Here is a 20,993-nt window from a genome sequence, read left to right as displayed (position 1 = left end):
ACTCAAAATTAACATCTCAAGCTTACAGTTATTTATATGTGCCTTACCTATTCATCAGCAGAAGCTGAAATCTCTCCTTCACCTCTACAACTCAGAAGGCTCTTTCTCAGGGGGTCAACCTCCCCTCGTCTTCTTAAGGAGCCCAGGGGCCCTTGCATTTCCCTAAAGTGGAGGAGGAAAACTGTTTTCCCTCTACCCATATTAGGTTTACTGTAGGGGCCCCGTAAATTAGGCTGGTAGAAGACAGATTAACAAAACAAAAACGGAAGTTTATTAACATGTGCATTGAGCATACGCACAGGAGTACCCAATGATGAGTAATTCAAAGAGGTGGTTAGGACTTGGATTTATACAGCAGCTTAAAAATAAATTTTTAGGGAAGTGCCGAGAGAAAGGAAAAGGACTTTGAGTTTCTAAGGCAGCAGTGGTGGGAAGGTCAATATGTGAGAGAACTAATGGCTGATAAAGTTTCAGTAAAGTTTGTTAAATAGGTTGCTCCGGTGCCATCTCTGGGCTGATAAGGGTCTAGAGTTGTCTCCAGTCATTGACCTCTGTTCTTCCTGGTAGAGCAGGGAGGGGGGACACCTTTACAAATTTATGTCCTACTTTTAGGCAAACAAGGGGAAGTCGGAGCTTTTCTCGTGTCTGCGTCTTCTCACTTGCCTTCAGCTCAATGTAATCCTTTGCCAACATGCCATATTTTAGGGTAGCATATTCTGCTACCTACCTTCATTAACATTCTGTGAGTAGGCTCCCCAAGTCCCCATCCTAGCTCATGTCTGCAACAACTTAATTTCTACTTTATTGAACTTCCTTGGGAACTCTGAGCCATTGCCCAGCACTAGCTGCCTGGATCCAATAGGATTATTCTCAGATTCTGGGAAACAGTGCCACCCTTTGTGCCCACACCTTGTATTGGCCAGGGGACCTTCCCATATATCAGAGGCAGCTGGTGGAGGACAATTAGGTCATGTCAGGAGGCACACATGAACATGCCAGAGGGGTGGGACAGCATGTAAGGCTCTCGTTGTCCCAAGTCTTGTCCAATGGCTGTGCCATGTGGATCAGGAGAGCTAAGAACATGGCTGCTGCTGTGGCTACTATGGCTTGCTGGGTGCTGAAAAAAACACAACAATGCCTCTGTCCCTGTCCTCTGTTGCCAGAACTTGGAACTAATCACAAATATGCTCAATGGTAGTCCATCCCAAACCTTAATATTTTTTCTCTCCTCTGCCCTCCCCTAACCTGGGGAGTGCAGGTGGAGGATAATCTGAGATAAATGGCCTGGGAGGAGTCAGGAGGAAACTTCTGAAAAGCTGATTTTCCAGTTTGGCTGGCCAGTAGGTTGCCAGCCACAGACACCCTACCCTCCTCCCAGACACTGCCCACAGATCAGAAATTACACCGATGTTCATTTCACTGAAGGGAATTGACAGGTTTGATAACGAAAGACAGTCAAATAAACCCTGCAATGGTTTATAAATATGTATAGATTGGTTGAATACTTGGGAGTCATGATGATCTTTATAGAAGATGATGAAATTGAACATATTAGGATGAAAACGGCCACGTGAATAATGCTTTTTATAAGTAAGCTCCAACAAGGGTATTTTTGGTTTTTTTCCTAACCTCTGGGAAACAATTTTGTAATTGTAATTGTAAAATGTTGCCTCTTCATTGATAACATTCCCCCTACAACTGGGAAGATGTCTCAACAACAGTACCAAAACCTTTCAGTCCAAGAAAAGAGTTTTGAATTGGTATAACCATGATGGTGTTGAGTGCCCATTTCTACCTGGGAATGGCTTGGAGTTCTAGGGCAGGCAGCAGCTCCCTGGTTTGCACCAAGGACATCAGAAGAATAATGAGATTCTGTGTCCTGGGCTCTGAGGTCCTTCCAGAGCCCTTCAGTCCACCCTGTGGAGGCCTAGAGACCTCTCCTCATCTCCTATCATCAGAGATTGTGTTAGTCAGCTCAGGTTACCATAACAAAGACTGTGTTAGCTTGGGCTGCCATAACAAAATACCATAGACGGGGTGGCTTAAATACTAGAAATTTATTTCTCACAGTTCTGGAGGCTGGGATGTTCCAGATCAAGGTCCAACAGGGTCAGTTTCTGGTAAGAGCTCTCTTCCTGCATTATAGATGGCTGCCTTCCCATTGTTTCCTCACACCATGGGGAGAAAGAGAGTTCTGGTGTCTCCTCTTACAGGGCACTAAACCTGTGAGGGCCTCCCGTTATGACCTCATTTAACCTTGATTACTTCCCTACTCCAAATACAGTCACATTGGGAGCTGGGGCTTCAGCATATTAATTTGGGCGGTGGACACAATTTGGTCCATAGCATTCCATGCTTGCTCCCCACCAAATTCATGGCTTATTGCATGCAAAATACATTGATTCTATACCAATGACCCCAAAAGTCTTACCTCATTCTAGTATTAACCCTGAAGTCTAAAGTCTCATCTAAATATCATCTAAATCAGGTATACATGTTTGAGGTATATTCATCCTGAGACAAAATTCCTCTTCAGCTGTGAACCTGCGACATCAGACAAATTACGTACTTCCAAAATACAATGAGGGACAGGCGTAGGCATTATAAGTAGGAGAAATTCGGGGCACCTGGGTGGCTTAGTCAGTTGAGCGTCTGCCTTCAGCTCAGGTCACGATCTCACAGTCTGTGTGTTCGAGCCCCACGTCGGGCTCTGTGCTGACAGCTTGGAGCCTGGAGCCTGCTTCGGATTCTGTGTCTCTCTCTCTCTCTCTCCCTCCCCTGCTCATGCTCTGTCTCTCTCTGTCTCAAAAATAAATAAAAACATTAAAAAAAAATTTTTTTTAATAAATAATTGGGAGAAATCCAAAGGAAGGAATGGGTGATAAGTCCTAAGCAAGTCCAAAACCTAGCAAGCCAAATTCCATTAGATCTTAACTTGAGAATAATCTTCTTTGGGTCAATGCCGTGCCTTCTGGACTCCCACACCCAAGGCTTTAGTCAGAAGCTCTCTGGCCTGTTGAAACCAATGCAATGGACCCACCTTTTGAAACCAAGAAAGCAGCCCTGATAATCTCAATTACTTGAGGGGTTGTTTTTCCCTTTTCTTAAAGAATATCACACATTTGATAAATATCTCTATGGTCCTATTCTGTAGTATCTAAAAAGTCCAACAGCTTTCCTTCATTTTGTTTTCTCTGTCCTCCTTAGTTCACACTGGCAGTGTCTTTGCTAGTATAATCACATCTCTATGCCTGGCTTCTGCTGAAGTGGCTGATTAAGTCCATGAGTTACAACTAGGATCTCACTCTCTCCCTTTAAGTTTATTTATTTTGAGAGAGAGAGAGAGAGCGAGCGAGCATAAGCAGGTGAGGGGCAGAGAGAAGGCGATACAGAATCCCAAGCAGGCTCTACACTGATGGTGCAGAGCCTGATGGAGAGCTTGAACTCATAAAACGTGAGATCATGATCTCAGCCAAGATCAAGAGCCAAACTCTTAACCAACTGAGCCACCCAGGTGCCCCCATCTAAGATCTCTTTATCAAATGGCTGTTTAGCCACACCCTTAGTGTTCTCTTCAGATCAAGTTTTCTCTTTTTTTTTTTTACAGTATGGATAGGCTGATAATTTTCCCAATCTTCAAGTTCTGGTTCCTTTTTGCCTAATAATTCCTTCTTCAATCCATCTTTCTCCTTTCATATTTTACTATAAGAGTCAACCATTTGGAATGAACCAAGCCATTCCTTCAATACTATGCTTGGAAATCCTCTCAGTTAAATATCCAATTTCATTGCTTGAAAGTTCCATCTTCCACAAAACACTAGAACATAGTTCAGCCAAATTCTTTCCACTTTATAACAAAGATCACTTTTCTGCCAGTTTATAATAACGTGTTCCTCATTTCCATCTGAGACCTCACCAGAATCGCCCTTGACATCCATATTTCGAGCATGCATGTCAAAAATCTGCCAGCCTCTACCCAGTTCCCATTTCTAAAGCCACTTCCGCATATTTAGGTATTTGTTAGAGAAGCACTCCCACTTCTAGGGTTCTCGAGAGAAACAGAACCATATTTTAAAGAAATTTATCGTAAGGAATTGGCTCACATGATTATAATCCCAAGAGCAAGTCAGCAAACTAGAGACCCAGGAGAGCTGATGATGTAGTACCAGTCCAAGTCTCAAGGCCTGAGGACTGGGAGAGCCAATGCTGTAAGTTTCAGTCCAAAAGCTAGGAAGCTTGAGACCCAAGAAGAGCTGATGTTTCAGTTAGACTCCAAAGACAGAAGACCAATGTCTCAGCTCATCAGTTCGGCAGGCAAAATTCCCTCTTACCCAGCCTTTTTTGTTCTGTTTGGGTCTTCAGATGATTGGATGAGGCTCACCCACATTAAGGAAAGCAAACTTCTTTACTCAGTCTACCAACTCAAATATTAATCTCATTCAGAAACACTATCACAGACACATCCAGATTCATGTTTGACCTAATGTCTGGGTGTCCTTGTCGCAGTCAAGTTGACCCATAAATTACCCATCACAGTGATCATCCAGGGAGGTTATAACAGGTGATTTAAACCTTTCTCTCAACAAGCTTTGAATGAGCGTATGCTAAGTACAAGGTCCCACTCTTAAGTTCTTTGAATGTCAGTTTAATTCTGTTCAGTATTATTTGGTTCCAATTGTGGCACAGACTGTTACCACAGATGGTGAGCTTGCTTCTACAGAGATCTTGTAGATGCCCACTGAATGGCCTGGTTTAGCTCATACATTCTAGGCTATGGATAGCAATACTGTCAAGACATGGGCAGGAGTGTGGGGAGGCAGAAAAGAAGAAGCTATTGTAGATCAGTACTTCTCAAGGAGTATATGAATTACTTGGGAGCTTGTTAAAATGCAAATTCTGGGGGCACCTGGGTGGCTTAGTTAGTAGAGCATCCAAACTCTTGATTTTGGCTCAGATCATTGATCTCTTCATTTGTGGGTCTGAGCCCCACGTGGGGCTCTGTGCTGACAGTGTGGGGCCTGCTTGGGATTCTCTCCCTCCTTCTCTCTCTGTCCCTCCTCCATGTGTGAGCTCTCTCTCTCTCTCTCTCTCTCTCTCTCTCTCATTCTCTCAAAATAAATTAAAAAACTAAAAAAAAAAAAAATTCAGATTCTGATTCAGTAGCTTTGAGGTAGAACCTGGAGATTTTGCATTTCTAACAAATTCCCAAGTGATGTTAATGCTGCTGGCCCAGGGACCACAGTTTGAGTAGCAAGGTGCTAGATGATCTGTAAGTTCCCTTCAGAGCCTTTAAATTTGGTCCAATTCAGCAAGTGTTCATTGAGAACCAATTAATTATGTGCCATGATACCATGAGGGGGCCAATCAAGGCATGAAATGTGCTTCCGTCCTTTAACGAGCTAATTGAGGAAGGTGGACAAAAGCCACAAGTCCCGTAAGTTCAGCAATGGCTCAACCTTCTGGGTCAACCTCTGAGTGTCTAGTTTCTTAGGAAGGCATTCTCCTTGAAATGTTTATATCAGTGCTTTCCCAAGGAGTTTGGTCTCAATTTTTTTTTTTTTTTTTTTTTTGTAGAAGCCAGAGCCCTGAAGTACAGTTCAGCTGCCTAAAAAATTAACCTCAACAGAAGAATAAGAACAACAAAAAATAAGTTAGATGAAAAAGTGTAAGGTTCTTCTTAAGCCCATGGGGGCAGCTGCAGTGGGTTACAACCCTGAGAAAATGAAGAGTGAAACAGGCTTGTGTACAAGGAGGTCTGAGAAAGGACACCTGTGACCAAATAGTCCAGGATCAGAGCTCTTCTAGGACAGAACACGGGGGAGGTACTTAATGGGGAAGGGCTACCACTGTAGATTGGGGTGTGCCCTCACGGGAATGGCTGTCGGGCCTATACAAGGGTCCATGCTACTCAATAGTCTCTTCCGAAACTAGGACTAGTGACCCTGATCTTTAGGTTCAACCTGGAGCAGCAGATGTTGGGAGCTGATTGAGGAATTGCTAATACTATATACGTAGATGGAAGAAAGCAATGGCTCTTGGGAGGTAAGGCAAAGAACACTTGCTGGCACAAAGAAAGAAAGGGGCAGAAGGCTGGCTAGGACCCCTTTGGGCCTTGGCTATTAAATGAAGAGCCACCCACAACAGGGAAACACTTGCTGAGCAGGCCTTTTTACAGTGAATAGCTTGGGCTGGTCTTGTGACCATTGGTGAAGACAGAATCCACTTCCCTGAACAATCCTCCTCATACACCCTAGTTCTGTAGCCCCTACTTGCCCAGTCCTAACTTCTTTTTCCCCTCCATGGAGGTCCTAGTAAGGTTGAGGGCAACGAGAAGGCCTGATTGAGACCTTCCCTGCCTTGGTCCACTTGGTCCCCTTCCAACACACACACACACACACACACACACACACACACACACACCCCTAACCAGCCCAGTGACTTGAGCTCAGAATGGCTGGAGCTGGTGGGGGTTGGAAAAGGGGGAAGGGGGGGGGGAAGGAAGAGGAGAATCAAACAGAAACCTTCTCATCTTTCTATCAGCAGCCATGCAAGGAATATTGTTCAGCATGGCACAAAAGCGGCACTGAAAATAGCTGCAGCCAGAGCAGGGCTGCCAAACACTGCCTGAGATAACGTCTACTTGGAGACACTGGTGTCTTTGTGGGGCTGTCAGTGTCCCTATTGTTCCTGAGCCTATTGCCTGGGGAATATTGTTCCCAGCTTTTGTCTCCCCCGGTTCACTTTTGTTTGCCTTTACTTACCATTTCATTCCTCGCTCCCTTTGTGCTCTCCCATCCCCTCCTTTGTCTCTCCCTCTCTAAGCCTGCCTGTGGCTGTGGATTGGTGCCCAGGGAGACAATAGGCCCTACCCCCTCTCGACCTATGGTCCCACCCTGAACCTCATACAACCACAGCTCCATTCCTTCTCTCCCTCTCCCAAGAGCACCCGAGAAGTCCCAAAGGTGGGACAGCCCTGAGGGAGGGTGAGGTCCAAGGTACCACTCCCCTCTTGGTAACAGCAAGAAAGGGCCCAAGGAATATTTGGTCTGCACGGGAAGTCTGAAATGCCTGAAGTGTGTTTCTGCCTCTTTCTAGATCTCCTTTTTTTTTTTTTTTTTTTTTAAATAGGTTTTCTGTCCTGTCAGAGGAATAAGGACAGCTCACGCTCCACATCCCCCAAACCCTCTTTCAAGTGCCCAGCATGCACTTCTCTGACCAGGGCACTCGGTTTTCTTCTCCCTCCCTCTCAGCCTGGCGGATCAAAGCGACTTCTGTTTATTTGCACATTCAAATCCAGACTGCCTCCAGTAACCCGATCCAGTCAGGCGCCAGGATGGTGCAAGAAAAGCCCGCCTGCACCCCCTCCCCCATCTAACAGCCCTTTTGGCAGAAGTGGACAAGGAATGGGACAGGGGTCTCCTGGGGTCAGAGTTGGGAGTGGAAGAGGAGCTGTGCGGTGAGAAAAAAAACCAGACCGGCCAATCCCTTTAGAATGATCTCTGGTCCTCTCACCTCGATGGCAGGGGGAAACTAAGGCATCAAAAGAGGTTTAGAAACTACAGGAATCAAGCCCTGAGCTTGTCTGCCCACTCCCAGCATATTCAGGTGTCCAACTGCTGTCCTGTGGAGAGATTCCTTCTTAGTTCTGGCCCGGAGAAGGCAGGCCCAGGTAGGACTTAGAGGCTGGGGCTGACTTTGGGTTTCAGGAGCAGTTAATAGAAAGTGCTTTTTCCTCCTACCTCCCCCAACTTCCTGCCTCTAGACAGATGGGGACAGTGATTGGAGAGTCGAGGAAGCTTTTACTTTGGCCGAGAAGGCTGGGAGCAGGGATGTAGCCTGAAGCCAAGGAGGAGGCTCTACCGCACATTGTTCTAGTTCCAAGGACAATGGGAATAGTCTCCAGAGAGTCTTTGTTTCAAAAGCTGGAAATTGGGTAGGGGATTTCCGGAAAGTTTGACTGGAAGCCAAGCTTGGCTGCGAAGTGAGGAGACAGGAGTAGGAGGAAGAGGAGGAGGAAGGGGAAAAGGAAGGGGAGGGGGCAGTCTGGGGTTAGGGGAAACTACCACTAGGCCCTGAGGAAAAATTTGCCCTCCTGGTTTCACTGCTCTCAATCCCAGACTGCTCGCTTTAAAAAAAATTTTTTTTTAATGTTTATTTATTTTTGAGAGAAAGAGAGACAGAGCGCAAGCGAAGGAGGGGCAGAGAGAGGGGGAGACGCAGAATTCGGAGCAGGCTCCAGGCTCTGAGCTGTCAGCACAGAAGAGCCCGATGTGGGGCTTGAACTCACAGACTGCGAGATCACGACCTGAGCCAAAGTCGGTGGCCCAACCGCTTAACCCAGGCGCCCCTCAGACTGCTCATTTTGTTCTGATTCTTGCTCCGCCCTTCTTACCTACCCCCCTTTCCTGCCAAAATTAACCCCCCTTTCCTGCCAAAATTAGTGTTAGGAGCCTTCTTAACACTCCTAAGCATAAATAGAAGCCACAATAATTTGTTCCCGCATTGAGTGTAACAACTGAGTCTGACCCACCTTTGCAACCCTAACCCACAGCCCCAAGCCCAGAGCAACGTACAAGCTCAGGAAATGTGTGAATAATAAATGAAGAAGTGTTGACTCCTCATCCCCAGAAAGTCACATTGACTATCGCTGGACCTCCAGGAGAGTAGGCATGGGATTGAAAGTTTAAGGTGAGAAAAATCTCAAGATGAGGGGTAGTGAGGATTTGGGGATAGACCCGGCACAGAGGGCAAGGTGTAGTTATTGGACAAAAAGGGCACAGCAACGCAAAATGATATTTAGCCCCCAGAACGAAATCCCCTGGCCCAAGTGTCTTTTCTCTTCCAGTTCACCCTACCTTGTCTAGATACCTAGTCTGTATCTTTCAGAAATACGGATGGGATCACATCTTTCCTCTGTGTAAAACCATTTGGTGGCTTCCCCCCCCCCCCCCCCCAGCCTCCAGGCACCTGTGAGTCATGGAAATTGGAACCCTTCAAAGACAGGGGCATGGTGAGCGTTCCCAGCACCCACCACAGGTAACTGGCACCTAGCCAGCACTAAAGCTGCTCAGAGAACACAGAATTCAATTAACTGGCAATTGTGTGAGTTAATTTTGCCAATTCTACAGTGCTCCCTGGATGGTATTTCAAGGTTGGTATAGTCGATGATTTTGACACTTAATGTTTTATCCATTTTATAGCTATTGACTTGATCTTTGAAAATAGCCAGGGGCCATAAAAATCAAAACATGTATATTTATTTTAAATATGGAGTCATATTGCATCTAACTAGAATATAATTGAGAATCAGGAAGCAAGCTAATGTACATTGTAGAGCAACCAAAAGTGATGGCATAAAGGCAATGTATTCAATTTATCTGAGACAACAAAATCTTTTTCTTGCAGCTAGGAATGGCCAGTGAAATACAAACGGAAGAGGTACAGTGTGTGAAAACTTCTAAAGGGCAATTGACTCAGGTGGGGAGTATGTAATACCTGTTTGCCCTTCTCATCTCACTCTTTGTCTTGGTTGGAATGTGGTTGTGATGGTTGGAGATCTGGCAACAATCTTGAGACCACGAAGCGACACTGAGTTTGAAAGCTTGAAGGTTAAGGAAGGCCAAACAGACAAATAAAAAGTGCTTGGGTCTCTGACGACCAACGAGCTACCATAATAGCCTCGAACCGCTTATGAAGGTTAACCTGCCAAGTTTGATTACATGGAGTAAAAAAAATTTTTATGACATTAAGCCATTTAATATGAGTCTTTATTATTAGGAGTCAGACATCATTCCCATTAATACAGTAGCATGACTTATAGCAATAAAGAAATAAACGTCTATACCATTTCTTTCCGTTGCCGAACGGGCAGAAAAAAGAAAAGGAGTCAGAAGATATCTCCCACCGTGTACCAGAGCGCATGAATAATCCTGTGGATTTTCAAAGCGGAGTTGCAAGCTGAGTTTGGAGGCAGGAGCTGGAGAGAACACAATTGCTCTGCACAAGAAAGCAGGAGGAATCAATCCGAGGTAGCTGAGGAGCAGGTAAGAGGTCGAGCAACATGCAGAAGATTGTTATGGATGCATATATGGACACTGGAATGAAGTGGAATCTGATAGCCTGAAAGAAGAGGGAGTTGGCAACCCTAAAAAAGGACGCAGAACTAAAAAACACACAGAAGTTTATTAATGATTCCTAGGGTAAATCCAAATAGTTCTGTAAGCTGCATCAGATGCCTGAGGGGCACCAGGCTTTTGCAGCATTATACAAAAATGGACAACTCCAAGCGACAAGTGCGTCTCGTCAAAGCACGTCCTCTCCATTTAGTAATGCAGGAGCCAATTTCTGGGTCAAGACAGCAGGTGGAGCAGACGCTGAAGCCTCCTCCTTCTCTGAATACATAAAATGCGGGAGAAAATAGATTTAAAAACTCATAGCCACACTTGAAAACAAGAAGGAGAAACGTTAAAAGCTACCAAAGAGGGAAGACAGATTATGTACCAAAAAACAAGAATCAGATTGATATCAGCCTTTCTCTTACGTAACAACAGATGCCAAAAGAGAAGGGAATAAAATCTCCAAAATGGTGAAATAAAATAATGGTAAATGTAAAATTCTATGCCCGGCGAGACTAGCATTCCAGAGTAAGGGTAAAATAAAGACATCTTCAGGCATGCAAGGACTCAGAGATTTTAGTAATCACAGACTTTCACTGAAAGAACTGTTTCAACAAGAAGAAAAGTGAATCAAGACACAATGTGGGATGCAAAGTTCGACAGAAGATCTTACATATATCCCTGTGTAATAAAAGGGAAGTGCACAAGTAAGTGATGCTATGGTAACAAACAACAGACTCAACCCCCAAAAGCTTATCATCACAAAGGTGTGTTTCTTGCTTATGTCAGCTCAGTTGTGGGTTGGCCAATATTCTGCTCTACATGTCTTCTTATTCTTGGATTTAAGTGGATGCAAAAACTTCTACTGGGAAGAAGCTGTTTTCCTCGCAGAAGGAAAAGAAAAGTGGAAAGCCATGGCTCTTGCAGCATCAGTTAGGAAGTAGCAAATAGTCTTGACTCACAAAACATGTCAGGTGGCTAAGCCTGCCGTCAATGGGATGTGTCCTGAAAATCACATGGCAATGGGAGGGGATATGTAGAATTATTAAGGGGATGGTTAGAACTTGGAACTCATCTCAACATGTTAGCATCTCAACAAAGAACAATAAAATTGTAGAGAAGTGACAAGATAAAGGAAAATGAGTTTAAGCTTTTAGGGGGTGGCAAACTGGAAAGGTGAATATAGGGGAGTAAAATAGTAGAAGATAATGGTTTTTATCAGTAAGTTTTGTTTGCAGACCCATGTCAGTGCTGACTTTCCTTCTTCTTCATGGCCATAGAACGCCCCCAGAAAACTTCTCTTTATAGCAACCCTCATTTCCCAGAAGTTTCTGCCTTCAGTTAGATAGGGAAGGCTATGAGAAGGCTTCTTTCTATAACTATTGATTCTCATTTGCCTCCAGCTCTAAATCATTCTTATGCCAAAATGGCATATTTTGGGATGGCATATTCTAATCCTTTACAGGAGCAATTTACTCATATCACTGGTAGTACCCTCCCCCCCCCCCCCCCCCGCCCCAAGATCTAATGTGGTTTAGAAAAACCAAAATGGATGAGATGATAGAACTTTGGGGCTCAAAGAAATAAAACTTATGCACATGTCCCAAGGAATCCAGATATCTGGTGCTTTATTGTGTGTGACTATGTCTCTGAGTGCCGTATAACTAAATAATTAAATATAAAACCTCATTTTATTTATTTTTTTATTATTTTTTAATTTTTTTAATGTTTATTTTTGAAGGAGAGACAGTGTGAGTGGGGGAGGAGCAGAGAGAGAGAGAGAGAGAGAGAGAGAGAGAGAGAGAGAGAGAGAGGTACAGAATCTGAAGCAGGCTCCAGGCTCTGAGCTGTCAGCACAGAGCCCAATGCGGGGCTAGGACCCACAAACCGTGAGATCATGACCTGAGCCGAAGTCGGATGCTTAACTGACTGAGCCACCCAGGCGCCCCTAAAACCTCATTTTAAAAAAACAAAAAGGCACAAAATACTGAGCACATAAAAATACTGGACAATGAGAGAATCATAAAGAAATGTGCTTTCCAACAACTCAAGGTTTTTTTAGTTATCAGAAAAAAAATTGTGAAAGATTTTGAAATGGATCAAAAAATTGCTGGATGTCTTCAATGGAAATCTATGCATTGTATACAGTGCACCATTCTAAATTACCTGGTTCTATGGGGATTTTCACTTTCCATTATCTTTGAGCTATTTTACAATACTGTAAGTTGTAGATAACATAGCAATGCAAATAATTCTGTTTTATACACCTGCAAAATGAATCCCGTATACTCAGGAAAAAGACAACTGATTTCTCTCCCTTCACACTCTTCACCAAACAACAACAACTAGTTTTGCAACTATTTGTAGATTGATTTTATGACTACATATATGTATTGTCTTTGAATTCTCTTTTGAACTGGTTGAAACATCTTACTTATTCCCTCATTAATTAATGAGTCAAATATCTTTGATGTGTTCATTTTATATTTGTATGGGCATCATATCATGATCTTTTTTTTTTCTAATTACACGTTCACACGAATATTCCACAAAACTTCAGTGGAACACTTGCTGGGCATCAGCCTCTGATGCCATACGTTCTTGCAAACATATGTTATAAGACAATATTTTGTTTTTTTTAATTTTTTTTAACGTTTTATTTATTTTTGAGACAGGGAGAGACAGAGCATGAACAGGGGAGGGTCAGAGAGAGGGAGACACAGAATCTGAAACAGGCTCCAGGCTCTGAGCTGTCAGCACAGAGCCCAACGCGGGGCTCGAACTCACGGACCGCGAGATCATGACCTGAGCCGAAGTCGGCCGCCCAACCGACTGAGCCACCCAGGCGCCCCTATAAGACAATATTTTGAATACATGATTTTTTCCTTGACTCATATCTTGTTCGACCCAAATATGTTCTGGGACAGTGGGACCACTGTCTTTTGTAGGATTGTGGATGGAAACCCAGGAGACAAGGCATGCTGGAGGAGGAGGAGGAGGCAGACGTGTAGAGGGCCCACAGCTTTGGTTCCTGGCTGCTGCCTGCTTCCTGACTCTTTCAGCAACTTTTGATTTCTAAAAATTATCCAGAATTCCTCCAATAAATTCCCTTTTTTGATTTACCTCACATGAGCAGACAACTTTAATCAAAAGAAAGTGACGTCAAGAAGGAGAGTGTAGGGGCACCTGGGTGGCTCAGTTGGTTAAGTGTTTATTTAACTCTTGATCTTGGTTCAGGTCATGATCTCATGGTTCATGGATCAAGCCCCATGACAGGCTTGGGATTCTCTTTCTCTTTCTCTCTCTCTGCCCCTCCCTGATTCGTGCTCTTTCACTCTTTCAAAATAAAGAAATTAACTTAAAAAACAAAAATAGAGGGGTGCCTGTGTGGCTCCATTGGTTGAGCGTCCGACTTTGGCTCAGGTCATGATCTCACGGTTCATGAGTTCGAGCCCCGTGTCGGGCTCTGTGCTGACAGCTCAGAGCCTGGAGCTTGCTTCATATTCTGGGTCTCCCCCCCCCCCCCCGCCCCCGCCCTCTCCTGCTCATGCTGTCTCTCAAAAATAAGTAAACATTAAAAATTTTTAAAAATATTCCTAGACATATGATTAAAAAAACAAAACCAAAAAAATAAAAAAAAGAAGGAGAGCATAAAACCATTACCCTGGTTAAATCCAAGTCTCTGTCTATCCTGTCTAGAGAAAAACACCCAGCCTCACCGACCTGTTCTCACTTTAAGTTTGTGATGCTCATTCTCTGAGTTTTCATGCTGTCCAGCATTCATCCTTTATCTCCCTCCTCGGCTCCTTCTCCCGGTCTCTCTTCTGTCCTCATACCCCTGCCCATACCTCCTCCCACATCCTCACCCAGGCAATAAACCTGGCTTTCTCTTCACTGAGAAAACTGAAACTGTTATAAGAAAACTACAGATTGTCACGACTCCCACCCAAACAGTTTCCAGGGTGCCATGAAGTCTTTGTTTCCTTTCAACCTCACATATTCCTCCTTCCCCATCACCTTTGCCAGACACTCTCTTCTAGACCACTCCATCTGTGTTATCCAACACATCAGCGGCTAGCCTCAGGTGGCCACAGCATACTAGAAATGTGGCGAGCCTGAACTGAAATGTGTTCAACACATACAAGGTTTCAAAGACTTATGAGGAAAAAAGGAATATAAAATATTTCGTTGATAATTTTTATAGCGATTGCATGTTGAAATAACATTTTGGATATCTTAGGTTAAATAAAATGTTGTTTCAAATTAATTTCACCTATTTCTTTTTTGTCTCTTTTTTTTAATGTGGCTATAACTTAAAATTAATGTGGCTCACATGATATTCCCTTTTTGTTTAAGTTTATTTTTGAGAGAGAGAGAGAGAGAGAATGGGCAGGGGAGGGGCAATGAGAAAGGGGGACAGAGGATCTGAAGCGGGCTCTGTGCTGACAGCAGAGAGCCTGATGTGGGGCTCGAACTCACAAATGTGAGATCATGACCTGAGAGGAAGTCTGGCTTAACTGACTGAGCCACTTAGGTGCCCCAAGACTCACATGATATTTCTATTTTCAGCACTACTCTAAATGTTGGAGTGCCCTAGAGCTCAGCCTTTGATGGTCTTTTTTTTTTTTTTTAATTTTTTTTAATGTTTATTTATTTTTGAGACAGAGAGAGACAGAGCATGAACGGGGGAGGGTCAGAGAGAGGGAGACACAGAATCTGAAACAGGCTCCAGGCTCTGAGCTGTCAGCACAGAGCCCGACGCGTGGCTTGAACTCACGGACCGCGAGATCATGACCTGAGCCGAAGTCGGCCACTTAACCGACTGAGCCACCCAGGCGCCCCATCTTTTTTTTTTTTAAGATTTTATTATTTTTAAGTTTATTTATTTATCTTTGGCTGTCAGCACAGAGCTTGATGCAAGGATCAAACTCACAAACCATGAGATCATAACCTGAGCCGAAGTCATGTGTTTAACTGACTAACGCATCCAGGCACCCCTAAAGATTTTATTTTTTAGCAATCTCTACACCCAACATGGGGTTCGAACTTACAACCCCGAGGTTGAATCGCAGGGTCCACCAACTGAGCCAGCCAGGCATTCCATCGTTTATTCTTTCTCTACTCTCACTCTCTCATTCAGTTTTACAACTTTAAATACTTTATACAAGCCAGCAACTCACAGACCTGTGTATCCAACTGTCTGCTCACATTCCCCACTTAGAAGTCTGATACACATCTCAGGCTCCCTCCACCCCTGGCCTTCCCCGTCTCAGTGGATGGCAACTCTATTGTTCAGGAGAAAATCTTGGACTCATCTTTACTCTTTTCTTTCAAATGACATAGCCATTTCTTCCTGTGGGCTTATATTCAAAGTATATCAGGAATCTATTTTTCACTATAATGGGGTTCAGGACATGCTATCCTAAAATATGCTCCTTGGCATACTGAATATTTCAAGCTGAAGGAGTCTAAGGAAACGGCAGAAGGAGGAAGATTATTGACCTTCCCCCTGCCCTCTTGCTTTTAGCAGGTCATAAGACCCTCATGTGAGAGGTGGCCTCCCTATAACCAGAGGAAAAGAACAACCTCATCTCCAACCAAATTAACAAGCCTTGCTGTTTCCCCCACTTTACTATTTTTAGTTCAGACTCTTTCTCCTATTGTATCTTTCCACTACTTTCCACCGCATCAAACCTGGCACTAAAAACACTCGGGTTTAACCATTTTGGGGGTGTCTTCATTTCCTTATGAAGGGTCTTGTGTCACGTAAAATAAATATGTATGCTTTTCTCTCGTTAATCTTCATCAGTTTAATTTTCAGACTCAACCAGGGACCTCGAGAAAGTCAAGGAAAACGTTTCCTCCCCTCCAACTATGTTCCCTTCTACCACTATTACCTCTGGCCTGGATTACTGGCACAGGAAGGAACAGGTCTCCCTATTGGATGCTAATAGGTCTCTTAGCTTCTACCTCTGTGTTGGTAGAGTCTGTTCTCAACAGTGTCTGAGGAATCCTTTCAAACCTTAAATCAGTGCTCCTCTGTTAAAAGTCCTGCCATGTTACTCAGAGCAAAAACCGAAGTCTTCACAACGGCTAAAGGCCCTACTTGTTCTGACCCCCCATCACATCTCTGGCTTTATCTCCTACTACTCCCATTCACCCTCCTCCAGCCACATGGCTATTCTTAAGATGCCAGGCAAGTTCCTGCCTTAAGACCTTAGAATTAGTTGCTTCCTCTGCCCGGAATGCCCGGCTCTTAGATATTCACATGACTGAATATATAATTCCCTGCCTTCGACTGTTGTTCGGATGTCACATGCTAAAGGTTCCTTCTCTGTCTAAAACTGCAGTCTCGGGGCACCTGGGTGGCGCAGTCGGTTAAGCGTCCGACTTCAGCCAGGTCACGATCTCGCGGTCCGTGAGTTCGAGCCCCGCGTCAGGCTCTGGGCTGATGGCTCGGAGCCTGGAGCCTGTTTCCGATTCTGTGTCTCCCTCTCTCTCTGCCCCTCCCCCGTTCATGCTCTGTCTCTCTCTGTCCCAAAAATAAATAAACGTTGAAAAAAAAAATTAAAAAAAAAAAATAAAACTGCAGTCTCTACCTCCCCTTCTCCTTACTCCCCTTTACTTTTACTTTTCTCCAAAGTACTTACTTATCACGTTGCAATATCCTATACAATTTGCCTATTTATTACGTTTAATGTGATCCCACCCACCATCCATACCACTAGGGTGGAAGCTCCTCTACGGCAAGGAACTTGTCCTCCTGTGTTTCCTGATGCATTCCGCTCACAACAGTGGCACATAGTAGACACTCAATACATATATGTTGAATGAATGTTAAGCTAATCAGAGTAGGCTGATACAATGAGACAAATTCCAGTTCAGGGTGGCCAAGCTGGAAGCTTGGAAAGAAAAGCAAAACCACAGATCAGATTCTGAAATTCAGATGGATACATCAATGACTCGCCAGGCCCCAAAGCAGCCAACCAAATGCACAGACTGGGAGAGGATGATACACTTGCTTGGGAAAGAGTGGAATCTTGAGAATCTCACTAGGAATATAGGGAAAACATTGAGAATTCCTGGAACCCTGCCCCTGCCCCGCAAATAGCCTCTTTTCATGCATATCTTTGCTGAAAGAGGGCTGCCATTCCAAGACTGAAGATGGAATGTAGTTGGGGAGCATGGGCAACATTCTTCGGGAGATTAGAGAAGATAGGTTCATTGCGACTCCTTTCTACCTCTTTGTTTTGGGTCTATGCCTGGAGGCTAAGGCCATTAAAGCAGAAAACAATTGGGGATGCGAAGAAATGGAAGACCAGCAGTCCTGGCCCAGGCCTGATTTTTCAGTTCAATAGGGATGGAGGTTGACAAGGCAAGACTCAGCAATGTTATGGACATTCCTTCATCCATAAACAAATATTTATTGAGTTCCTTTCACGTATCAGACACATTCTTGGCCTTGAGGAAACAGTGGTGATTAATATAAGGTCTCTGTTTTCATGGAGCTTATGTTCTGGTCGGGGAAATAGAAAATAATCAAGTGAAAAACAACTAAGATAATTTCAGATCATGGTACTGGGTAGGCACTAAGAAGAAAATAAAAATGGAAATGTGGTGGGGACTGGGCTGCGTTAGACAGGGCGGTCAGTAAAGACCTCTCAGAGAAGGTAAGATTTAAGAAATTGTTTTTAGGGGCACCTGGGTGGCTCAGTCGGTTGGGCGGCCGACTTCGGCTCAGGTCATGATATCGCGGTCTGTGAGTTCGAGCCCCGTGTCGGGCTCTGGTGCTAACAGCTCAGAGCCTGGAGCCTGTTTCAGATTCTGTGTCTCCCTCTTTCTCTGACCCTCCCCCATTCATCCTCTGTCTCTCTCTGTCTCAAAAATAAATAAACGTTAAAAAAAAAATTAAAAAAAAAAAAAAGAAATTGTTTTTAATGTTTTATTTTATATTTGAGAGCGAGTGAGAGAGAGTAGAGGAGGAGCAGAGAGCCGGAGACAGAACCTGAAGCAGGCACCAGGCTCTGAGCTGTCAGTACAGAGCTCGACCTGGGGGCTTGAACTCACAGTGAGTTCATGACCTGAGCCCAAGTCGGACGCGAAACCAAAGGAGCCACCCAGGGGCCCCAAGAAGGTAAGATTTTATCTGAGAGCTGGATGATGAAAAGGAGTCAGTCATGCAAAGAACATTCAGGTAGACAGCAGAGCAAGCACCGACCGAGGCCCCGGGTTGGAAGGGATGAGCAGAGGGAGCCTGTGTGACTCAAGAGTAGTGAGAGTTGAGTAGAAAAGGAATAGAAGATGAAGCTGAAAAGATACGGGGGCGCCTGGGTGACTCAGTCGGTTGAGCGACTGATTGGGCTCAGGTCACGATCTCGCGGTTTGTGAGTTCGAGCCCCTTGTCGGGCTGGCTCTGTGCTGACAGCTCAGAGCCTGGAGCCTGCTTCCGATTCTGTGCCTCCCCCATCTCTCTGTTCCTCCCCTGCTCGTTCTCTGTCTCTCTCTGTCTCCCAAAGATAAATAAACGTTAAAAAAAAAAGTTAAAAGAAAAGAAAAGAAAAGAAAAGATACGGATGAGGTCAGACCGTGCAGTGAACAGACACCAACAGTTATAAAGGAGTGAATATTATATTCTGATTTTAATTTTATGAATAGTACTATAAATTGTAGAGATAATTTAAAAAAACTAGCTCAATAGTTCAGGTGAAAGATTATCACAGCTTAAACAACTGCAGTGATGACTGTGATAGAAATAAAAAGACATCAATGGATTCAAGAGATATTAGATATTCTGGAGTATAAAGAACAAAATGCACTGGACAATTAACCAAAGTAATTTCTATTTGACAGAGAAAAGTAGGAGGTGGATAATTACGTACTATCGGTCACACAGCAGCATTTATACACTTCTCGACCCAAAGATAAAGTCTTTCTGTAGCATATAAAAACAAGGAGTGTATGAACTTAAATTATACTTAGTAATCATTATTTCAGTATTTTATCTTGGAAATGATCTGGATGTCTAATGAATATCCATTAAGTAACTCAATTTACTGTTCAAGGTTTTAATTTCCTGAAGATCTTGAAAACTAACTTCAAATTAATTATTGCTAAAATAAAGTTTGTTAGGATAATTATTCTATTTAGTTAAACACAAACTTACACTTTTGGTAATCTTAAACATTAAGCAGAAGTAATGCTAGCTTATTGGATCAGTAAACCAATTAAGTTTAAGAACATATCTCAGTAGAATAAAAATGCACACTAATATTTTACTCAATGTCTATAACTCGGAGAAAGAAAGGTATTTTTATTAAACCAAAATTATTAAACCAGTTTTGTTTGTCGGAGATTTATTTCAATTATGTTAGCTTGAATTCTTAAAATGGTTTAGTTTCTATAAAAATGCCCTTTTTTCTCACACTGAAAGTATTAGAGGCTCAGGATGCCTGGCTCAGTGAGTACAGCATTTCACTCTTGACCTCCTGGTTGTAGGTTTGAGTGAGTCCCATGCTGGGTGTAGAGAGTACTTGAAAATAAAATCTTAAAAAAATTCAGAAAAGTATTACTTTCTGGGAATTTTTTTAATGCTTCATTTATGCAAGTGCGTATTGATCTCTAAGCCAATCAAAATGGCACTCCTCTAACAGATTTTATCATCTAATTTGGTAATACCATCTGAAGGTAGGGAAACATTACACATTCACACAATGAGAGGTGAAGAGTTTCCTGAATTATGGTCATATAAAAAATATGTACACGCTGAAAGACAAAGTTTAAACTTTCAACTGTGGGTCAAGGGTAACTAAGAAGTGGGTCACACAGCTACAAAGTGGTTGAGCCAGGACTCCCAAAGGATTAAGCGGTCAAATTGAGCACTTGAAGTAGTTGTGCGTTACAGTAATGGAAGAAAACAGTGAAGGGACAATAAAGATTTCCCCTTAGGAAAAGACAATGAAGGAAACTTCCACAACAGCTTCAGACATGGGTCACCAGTCAAGCATATGCCAGGTCCTGCTGGACAGGGATACTGAGGTGAAAGGTATCATCTACAATCTCAGTGGTATTAGGTCAAGTATTTGTTTCCTTGATTCGAAATTGGGTTTGAGTTTCCTGGTCAAATAATTAAATTGCCACAAATTCTGTTCTCTGAGAGACTACACTTTCTCCCATTCTCTGTAGACCATGCTTGGTGATCTGCTACCTATACATATTAGTAGCTTTTGGATGGTAGTGTCCAGCCAATGGCTCCAAAACTGCAAAAACAATACCTCCTTCTTCCAAGAACCACTTTTGACCAACTATTCTCAAAGCTAGTCAAACTTCAGGCTGACTTCTTAGGCTAGGCTAAATCTCGACAAAATCTCCACGTTTCTTCCTCAAGACAGAACATCCTTTTGGTTCTCATGCTGTAGCACTGTGAAGGATGTCTTGTGCTTCATTCAGTGTTTTGATTAATCTTCTTCCAGTTTCTGGAAGCCTGATCAATAAAGTAGAAACTTTTGCTATCTCCCCTCCCGGGAGTCTCAGTGACTGCACAGCTGAGTATGTCCTCCTCCTGATAAATGCATCACTCTCTTCTCTTGAGCATCACCTCTCTCTCTCTTTTTTTTTTTAAATTTTTTAAATGTTTATTTATTTTTAGAGAGAGACAGAGTGCGAGCAGGGGAGGGGCAGAGAGGGAGGGAGACACAGAACCCGAAGCAGGCTCCAGGCTCCGAGCTGTCAGCACAGAGCCCGACGCGGGGCTCGAACCCACAAACTGTGAGATCATGACCTGAGCCGAAGTTGGACACTTAACCGACTGAGCCACCCAGCACCCCGAGCATCACCTCTTTATTGTCCTTGATATAAGCTTCTAGATTTGAATTGTTTTGC

At 43.5% G+C, this 20,993-nt stretch overlaps 1 protein-coding gene across 1 annotated transcript in view; it reads right to left on the bottom strand.

The window, feature by feature from the left end:
- Positions 1 to 10,164: 10,164 nt before the first annotated feature.
- SNRPE (small nuclear ribonucleoprotein polypeptide E) overlaps positions 10,165 to 20,993 on the bottom strand; it is a 102,515-nt gene continuing 91,686 nt past the window's right edge. The window contains exon 6 of the mRNA XM_019822043.3: positions 10,165 to 10,391. The gene's annotated coding sequence lies outside the window, so the exon portion shown is untranslated. The remainder of the gene's footprint in view (positions 10,392 to 20,993) is intronic.

Source organism: Felis catus, chromosome F1 (genome assembly GCF_018350175.1).
Source record: "Felis catus isolate Fca126 chromosome F1, F.catus_Fca126_mat1.0, whole genome shotgun sequence".
In the NCBI taxonomy this organism is placed as follows: domain Eukaryota; kingdom Metazoa; phylum Chordata; class Mammalia; order Carnivora; family Felidae; genus Felis; species Felis catus.
Note: the sequence above shows the minus strand (reverse complement) of the source record. Positions and strands in the feature narration are given on the sequence as shown.